This window comes from Triticum aestivum, chromosome 5A (assembly GCF_018294505.1).
Source record: "Triticum aestivum cultivar Chinese Spring chromosome 5A, IWGSC CS RefSeq v2.1, whole genome shotgun sequence".
Classification (NCBI taxonomy): domain Eukaryota; kingdom Viridiplantae; phylum Streptophyta; class Magnoliopsida; order Poales; family Poaceae; genus Triticum; species Triticum aestivum.
The window spans coordinates 492,386,754-492,395,814 of NC_057806.1; the positions used below are offsets into that span (position 1 = coordinate 492,386,754).

At 44.8% G+C, this 9,061-nt stretch overlaps 1 pseudogene; it reads right to left on the minus strand.

The window, feature by feature from the left end:
• Positions 1 to 3,923: 3,923 nt before the first annotated feature.
• Positions 3,924 to 4,062, minus strand: LOC123109256 (uncharacterized; annotated as a pseudogene).
• Between the last annotated feature and the right edge of the window lie 4,999 nt (positions 4,063 to 9,061).

Sequence of the window (9,061 nt, forward strand, 5' to 3'; positions counted from 1 at the left end):
TGCTTTGTGCGAGCATGAAAAACAGGATTAACTGACAAGTATGTAGCACCAAGATTATCACACCACAGACAAGGAGTCTGTATATGAGTTATCCCAAGTTCTTTCAACATAGACTTGACCCAGATGATTTCTGCTGTGGCATTTGCTAATGCCTTATATTCTGCTTCAGTACTTGACCTGGAAACTGTGGCATGTTTCCTTGCACACCATGATATTAAGTTTGGCCCAAAGAAAACTGCAAAGCCACCTGTGGAATGTCTATCATCCAAGCTCCTGCCTAGTCAGAATCAGAGAAAGCACTAACAAGTGTGGATGATGACTTGTTAAAAGTGAGACCAACACTCAAAGTATTTTTCACATATCTCAGTATACGCTTTGCAGCAGTCCAATGTAATGAAGTGGGAGCATGAAGAAATTGGCAAACTTTATTCACAGCAAAAGAAATATCAGGCTTGGTTAATGTTAAGTATTGGAGTGCCCCTACCAGACTCCTATACTTGGTGCTATCTTCCTGGTTCAGATTTTCACCTTCTGCAAGAGATAACTTTTCTGTGCTAGATAACGGCGTAGGTGACGGTTTACAACTTTGCAAACCTACCCTATTCAAGAGATCAACTGCATATTTTTCTTGAGAGAGATGGAGACCACCTTCTTGAGTTTTCTTAACCTCAATACCAAGAAAGAAATGCAGATCTCCTAGATCCTTGAGAGCAAACTCTGAGTTAAGATCTTTTAGTAAGGCTGTGACTGCATCATTGGATGAGCTGGTGACAATAATATCATCAACATAAATAAGAATAAATATGGCCGTATTTGACTTATTGTAAATAAACAATGATGTGTCAGATCTAGATGGACGAAAACCAAGTGTTTGTAGTTTTGAACTCAACCGAGAGTACCACGCTCTAGGAGCCTGCTTTAGTCCATACAAAGATTTATCCAGCCTGCACACATGAAATGGTTTATGCTTGTCCTCAAATCCAGGAGGTTGTTTCATATACACTTCCTCTTCCAGAACACCATGAAGAAACGCGTTTGTTACGTCTAGTTGTCTAAGGCACCATCCTCTTGAGACAGCAATGGATAGAACAAGACGGATAGTAGCAGCTTTGACAACAGGACTAAACGTGTCCTCATAATCTATGCCATACCTTTGCTTGAACCCCTTCGCAACGAGTCTGGCATTGTAACGGTCAATTGTACCATCTGACTTTTTCTTTATTCTGAACACCCACTTGCAATCAATTAGGTTTTTACCTGGGAGTGCAGGAACCAAGTGCCAAGTTATATTTCTCTGAAGTGCTTGAAACTCTTCTTCCATGGCCTTTCTCCACTTTGGATCTGTGCATGCTTCGCGAAACGAACTGGGTTCTCCTGTTGAGCAAGTTAGGCCATACTTGACTTTGTAATTTACCGGATTTATTACCCCTGCGCGAAGACGTGTGCGTAGTGGAGAAAGCTGCTGGTTCGCTGCAGAGGACGCAGGTACAGAAGATCCAAGACCCCTCGGCTCAGAGGGGGCAAATCTCGGCGATCCCGAGGGTGCATTGTCGCCCGCAGGATCGGATGTGGATGGCGGAGGCGAGGTACACGCAGCCTCAGAGGCGGGCAAGCTAGCAGGAGCCACACCAGATCTCGCCTCAGCTCGGGCCCGCCTGACGTACACCCGCGGCTCTGGAGGAAACCGTGCAGGCGACCGGTCCACAGGGTGCGGGGGGCTCGGTGGAGCCGCGTCGCGATGCGGTGAATCACCCGAGGCCGCACGCGCGTGGGTCGCTGGGTCCGACCACGGTCGCGTGGTAGCCGCAGGCTGGCGGGACGCCCCAGGTGCAGAGTCGGGCGCAGATTCGCTGCCCCTGCCCTCCTGGCAAGGTGAGGATCCCGAGAAGGATCGTGCCAGGGCTGGCAGCCCTGATCCCAATGCAGATACGGGAGCAGGGTTGTGTCCGCTCGGGGAACACATGAAATATGGCCTGTTGGAGGAGGCTGTTGGACCATTTTCAACCAGATTTTTTTCTGCTGCATCACCATCATGTCCTGTAACAGGAGGCTCAAATGCATGGTCAGAGGGGTTAGTCAAGTGATCATTCAAAATATCATCCCCGTGATTAATTCCGGATAGGTGTGAGGGAAGGAGAAGAATCTCTTTGCGAAGAAGGGCGCCGGCATTAGGATGAAGATGAGCGAAAGGGAAGATTGTTTCATCGAAAACAACATCACGGGATATGTAGACACGACCAGTGGAAACATCGAGACACTTGACGCCCTTGTGTTGTGCACTATAGCCAAGAAAAACGCATTGTTTGGAACGGAACATAAGTTTGCGAGGATTGTAGGGGCGAAGATTTGGCCAACAGGCACAGCCAAAAACACGAAGGGATGAATAGTCTGGCTGGGTGTGAAGTAGTCATTGCATGGGTGTTTCATTATTGATGACACGACTGGGAAGGATGTTAATGAGATGGACAGCAGTGAGGAATGCCTCATCCCAAAACTTGAGGGGCATGGAGGCGCCAGCGAGTAGGGCAAGACCTACTTCAACAATGTGCCTGTGTTTACGTTCGGCAGAACAGTTCTGCTGGTGTGCGTGAGGGCATGAAACGTGATGAGAAATACCAAGTGTTTGGAAAAACGAGTCTAATTTCTCATATTCACCGCCCCAGTCTGACTGGACAGCAAGAATCTTAGTATCAAATTGACGTTCAACAAGTGCTTGAAAATTCTTGAAAACTTGAAACACATCTGAGCGTTTTTTAAGAAGGTAAATCCAGGTGAATTTACTATAATCATCAATGAAACTAACGTAATAGGTGTGTCTACCAATAGAGGAGGGGGCCGGGCCCCAGACATCCGAAAAATAAGCTGCAAGGCTTTGGTAGAAACACTAGTGGACACTGGGTATGGCAATTGATGAGATTTTGCTTGTTGACAAGAATCACAAATAGTTTCAGAACTACGCTCACCGACACATGGGAGCTGATTATTTCTAAGCACTTGTTGAACAATAAAAAAAGATGGATGTCCTAAGCGTGCATGCCACCGTTCCGGGGAGAGTTTGATGACACTGCAAACTTGTTTATTGAATCTTCGGAACTGAGGAATCAACGGATATAGCCCATGCACACATCTACCTCTGTAGAGAACTTGCTTCGTGACCTGATCCTTGATCAAAAAGAAATAAGGATGAAATTCCAGAAACACATGATTGTCAAGAGCAATGCGATGAACAGAAAGAAGATTTTTCGAGGTTTCTGGAACATGCAAGATATTTCTAAGATGAATATCACGATGCGGGGTTTTGATAATTGAATGACCAACATGATCTATGCTCATACCTTCACCATTTGCATTATGAATCTGATCACCGCCACCATACTTCTCGTGCATCGTCACCTTCTCGAGTTCATGGGTGATGTGGTTGGTGGCGCCGGAGTCAGCATACTAGTTGGTATCGACCCCATAGGAGTTGTCCACAGCGGCTGCAGCAACCTTCTTGCGAGAGTTGTCTTCCGCGTAGCGCCAGTCACAGTCCTTGGCAATATGGTTAGTTTTTTTGCATATCTGACATTTATTTTCATAGCCATCATACCCCTGAAAAACTGGACGCCCTTTGTTGTTGTTGTAGTAGGAGCACTGCCTGGAGTTGTTGTTGCCGCTAGAGTGCTGGTAGCCGCCTCCACCACCACCACCAGAGTTTTGGTGGTAGCTGCCGCCGCCACCGCTGCTGTTGTTGTAGTGGCCGAGGCCGCCACCACCGTTGTGATAGCCGCCGCTGCCGCCTCCTTTATTCTCGCCATTGCGAGATCCATTGCCGCCGCCGTTCTTGGGAGAATAGCGACCATCGCCGCCGCGACCCCGAGAGGCCACGTTAGCAGAGGACTTGAAGGCGCCAGCCCCTGTGTCGTGGAACATCTCCACGCGCTGATCAAAGTTGGACACCATCGCGAAGAGATCGTCGACAGAAACTGTGTCAGTTCGGACGTCAAGGGCAGAGATAATGGGCTGATAGTCCATATCAAGCCCGGCTATGATGTGAGAGACGAGCTCATCCTTGCCGATGGGTTTGCCAGCGGCTGCTAACTCATCTGAGAGAGACCACATGTGGCCAAAGAAGGTCGCGGCAGATTGGGTTCCCTTTTGGGCATTGGAAAGAGCAAGACGACAGTTGTTGATGCGAGACCTAGATTGTGCAGCGAACATGTTTGCGAGGGCAAACCATATGGCATGTGATGTTTCTAGGGAGGCAACCTGAATCAGGACTTCTTTGGAGAGGTTTCGGAGCAGGTAGGCCACTATTTGTTGATCTTGGACTAGCCAAGGATTGTAGGCAGGATTGGGAGCGATCTGATCTTTCCCATCGGTGGTTTTTGTGACTATGGTTTTGGAAGGCTCGGGGGTTGTTTGATCGATATACCCATATAGCCCTGCCCCCATGATCTGGGAGCGAGCTTGGGCTCGCCAGAGAACATAATTGGTTTTGGTAAGGGGTTCTGAGGTTGTGTAGTTGAGGTCGGGGGAGACGATCTGGCTGGAGGAAGACATGGTGGTGCGGGAAGGAAGATGATGATGTAGGAGGGTTGTGGCAGGGGAGATGGAGGCTAGACGTAGGGGAAGAGGTAGGCTCTGATACCATGTGAAAGTTGTGTGAAGCGTCTCAACTCCCAAACATAGGAGCCCGCATGTTCATATATTGATTGTGTCTTGGAGTACAAGGTTCGGTTGATCTTCAACCGTGAGAGATTTACATGGGGGTGATAGGAGGAGATAAGAGGCGCTAGGAGAAGATAAGAATACAGAAGATAAAACACAATATTCTCCTGACTACTCACCTAACTATATAGCTGTTTAACAAGCCTTACTGTCATTGGTAAATGGTTCCATGTATTGATGCAGATGTGTATGCACAAGCTGACCAAAAAGAGCAGAAAAACCTGGCACCGCCTATAGCAACCCTCGCCGACTAGGTTTGCTCCATATTTATCTGCTTTCAACCCCACCCTGTACTACTCACTAGATATGGAGGTAATGTTTATATTTGGTCTCACATTGATTCTATTACGACTCGATATCAAGTTTATAGCATGTGAAATTTGAAGCCTCAAGACTCAAGTGGTCTAATGCTTAGCCAACATTTAGAGTACAAAGATCAAGACTAAAGCATTAGTGCATTTGTATGGCAAATAAATGGTTCGGAATCTAATGCTTACCCAACATTCTTGGACATAGTGGGCTCGAATTATTGATTCCGCTGTCAGTTTTTTACTATGTGATGTATGTTCTTCTATAGTTTCCATCTTGCCCCAGTAATGACTTGGATGATGTTCTTTTTTGCGTGGAACACATTTTATCTCAGTGAGTATTCTGCTGAGTAATCGGGTTTCAATTCCATATTCATCGATGAAAAATGGTGTGCTTAATTTGAGGACTATTAGCCGTACACCTTTAAATAGTCAATTCTCTTCATACTAGCAGGTTATCCCATTTTAATTTGTCATGTTAGCAGTACCATTTTCCTGTTTAAATCTAGGCAACCTCTGTAAATATCATATTACCATGTGAAGGTTTCAAGAGCAATCCGGAATAGAGGTCCAACCCTTCATCATGGTTATATTTTCTGCTATGATCTTCTAATTGTCATGTCATTTTTTGTTTTGTAAGTGGCTATTCTAAACATAGTAGTACTCCCTCCATAAAGAAATATAAGAGTGTTTAGATCACTACTTTAGTGATCTATAAACGCTCTAAAACTTTCTTTACAGAGGGAGTGCTATTTTTGACATATGCAAGAACGCCTTCACCAACTGATGTAGCAAAAAAAGTATGTAGGTGATTTGTACTTTCTGAAAATAATTCCTTCTGTTCTGATTTTTCATTAAACATTGATTGCTATTTGTGATTCTTTATCAGTGACATCATAGTCATTTTGCATTTTCTATCTTTTAGTTACACTGCCAAATCCTACGACTTTGGTTTGTTTGTACCATCAGAGACTACAGTGAAATATTACTATATGTGCCATGCATTTCTTTTCTTAAGCTGTTGTTGTTGCTTCTCATTTCTGAAATTTATCTCTTAATGCAGATTTATTCGGATTTATGTGAATATAAGCGTACGATGTCCAGTGGCAATGCTACAAAATCATTCCAGATGTGAGTATTCGGATCACACTGGTGCTGGTCGTCTCTTGCGATTCGTACAGGGGGCTTCTGACAAAGCAAGTCATTTCCTCATGGGGTCCCTTCCTTCAGCCAGATGAAGGCACTTCATGTTAGTTTGTCTTTGCTTTTGGATTAATTGTAATGCATCGTCTCACCCATTTATGATACATGGGTGAGTCCTACATATCCTCATTTTAGATGTACTAATAATAGATTGGTGAGATTAGGACCTAATCAGTGGCGGAGCTTGGGCTGAATTTGTGGAGGGGCAAATGGGCTGGAGGGGAAAGAAACATGCTTTTAGGCTGATTTTAATTGGACATATGGGCTGAATACTAGAGGATATTTGCTAACTTTCTTATGGACTGGGGGCAATGGCCCAGGTTGCTCTCCACAAAGCTCCGCCACTGCCTGAGAGTGTCCCATTGTGACATGCTGCAAGTGATAGAAAGCAAAGCTCCAAATATCCCCAGTTTTCACTTTCATGGTGATCAACAAGTACAACTATTACTCGGAGAATCATTGCAATTGAAGAAAATATTCATATCACATTCATGTGTTCTCAGTTATGCTCGTTCCATGCTTCCGTCCACCATGCCAAATCTTGAAAATCTTACTATATATTCGGTGCTTGATGAGGTATGTACTCTACATCTTTTAGGTGTATGCATATGGCTGCAGGTAGTTATTATATAGCAATGGGGTTTAATCTTAGACATTTTTATGCAAGGTGGATAGTCCACCAATGCTGCCAAGAAAATTCCTCCACCTCAAATATTTGAATATTAAAATATGGAGATGTACCTTTCCTCTGGCCTGTGATATTCTCTTGTTCATTTCTTTCCTTGACGCATGTCCTTGCTTGGAGACCTTCGACCTAAATGTAAGCACCTGTTCGCCCTGCTGCGATATTTATTAGTGACTACTCCCTCTGTATCAAAATATAATGCGTTTTTTGACACTCTAAATACACCTTATATTTTGATACAGGTGGAGTATCATTTAGAGCTATGAATTCAAGTATGTTGGCTTTTCATCTACAGGCACCAAGGTGGAGACAAGATCACGATGATTCGATCGTTGAAGATCCCTCACATTTGGGGAGGATTCCAGGACGCTATGACAATCTGAGGCGCGTGAAGATCACCAATTTCTGCGCCACAAACCTCTTGGTTCAGCTCACATGTCATATTCTGGAGCATACACCATCGCTCGAGTGCCTCACACTGGACATAACTGATGGTTGGCCAAAGTGTTCCGACAAAAGAATTGGAAAATGCTATGTGAGCAGGGCTACTCTTGTGGAAGCCCCTAAAACGCTTGAGGCTATCCGGACTTGCATTGAGGGAAAAGTTCCCTCCACAGTCAAGTTAAATGTCCTAAAGCATGCAACCGATGCCATGATGTTGACTATTACTCCCTCCGTTTCAAATTACTTGTCGCAGAAATGGATGTATCTAGAACTAAATTACATCTAGATACATCCATACCTGCGACAAGTAATTCGTAACGGAGGGAGTAGGTGTCAAGCTATCGTGATTACAGAATGAACAGTTATACTGTATAATTTTTAGATGGATTTTCCTTTGCAAAAATGTTGTTCAGAGCCATGGTACGAAAAACGTCTCTCTTGTACTTTGCTCAATCTGTCCATTTTGTTAGCCCTATAGTATCAAATCTCTCTGTCTTGTTTGTTCCTTTTCTGGCGGAGCTCTAGGTTTTTATTTGAGCCCAAACATAATGGCTAAATAGAGTTAGTAGTATCCCTAAGTAGTGTCCAGTAATGTGATTCCGACCCTCAAAATATGAAAAGGCTGGCCCAGTGTAACACCCATAATGCGGCTATATCTCCCACGTGTCGAGGCACGACTTAGAGGCATAGCCGCATGGTAGGCTTGTCGCAAGAGGGGTAATATTTACACATCCCATGTACTAAATAAGAAAGGGCTAAAGAGTTGGCTTACAATCGCTACTTCACACAATACAAATTAAACATACATCATCCAGAATACAATCAAGGTCTGACTACGGAACCAAAATAAAGAAAGACAACCCCAAATGCTAGATTCCCGATCGTCCCAACTGGGCTCCACTACTGATCAACTGGAAATGAAACAACACAACGAACACGATCTTCATCGAGTTCCCACTTGAGCTCAGTTACGTCATCTGCACTGGTATCATCGGCACCTGCAACTGTTTGGAAGTATCTGTGAGCCACGAGGACTCGACAATCTCACACCCGCGAGATCAAGACTATTTAAGCTTATGGGTAGAAAAAGGTAGTGAGGTGGAGCTGTAGCAAGCACTAAGCATATATGATGGCTAACATACGCAAATAAGAGTGAGAAGAGAAGCAAAGCACGGTTGTGAACTAGAAGTGATCAAGAAGTGATCCTGAAACTACTTACGTTCAAGCATAACACCAAAACCGTGTTCACTTCCCGGACTCCACCGAGAAGAGACCATCACGGCTACACACACGGTTGATTCATTTTAATTAAGTTAAGTTTCAAGTTTTCTACAACAGGATATTAACAAATTCCCATCTGCCCATAACCGCGGGCATGACTTTCGAAAGTTCAAAACCCTGCAGGGGTGTCCCAACTTAGCCCATCACAAGCTCTCATGGTCAACAAAGGATATTTCTTCTCCCAGGAAGACCCGATCAGACTCAGAATCCCGGTTACAAGACATTTCGACAATGATAAAACAAGACCAGCAAAGCCGCCCGAATATGCCGACAAATCCCGATAGGAGTTGCACATATCTCGTTCTCAGGGCACACCGGATTGTCCAAGATTCCGGTAGGCCAACCCAGAGTTTCCCCTGGTGGCCACCGGCTGCTGACAGGTTGGACCAACACTCAGAGGAGCACTGGCCCGGGGGTTTAAAATAAAGAT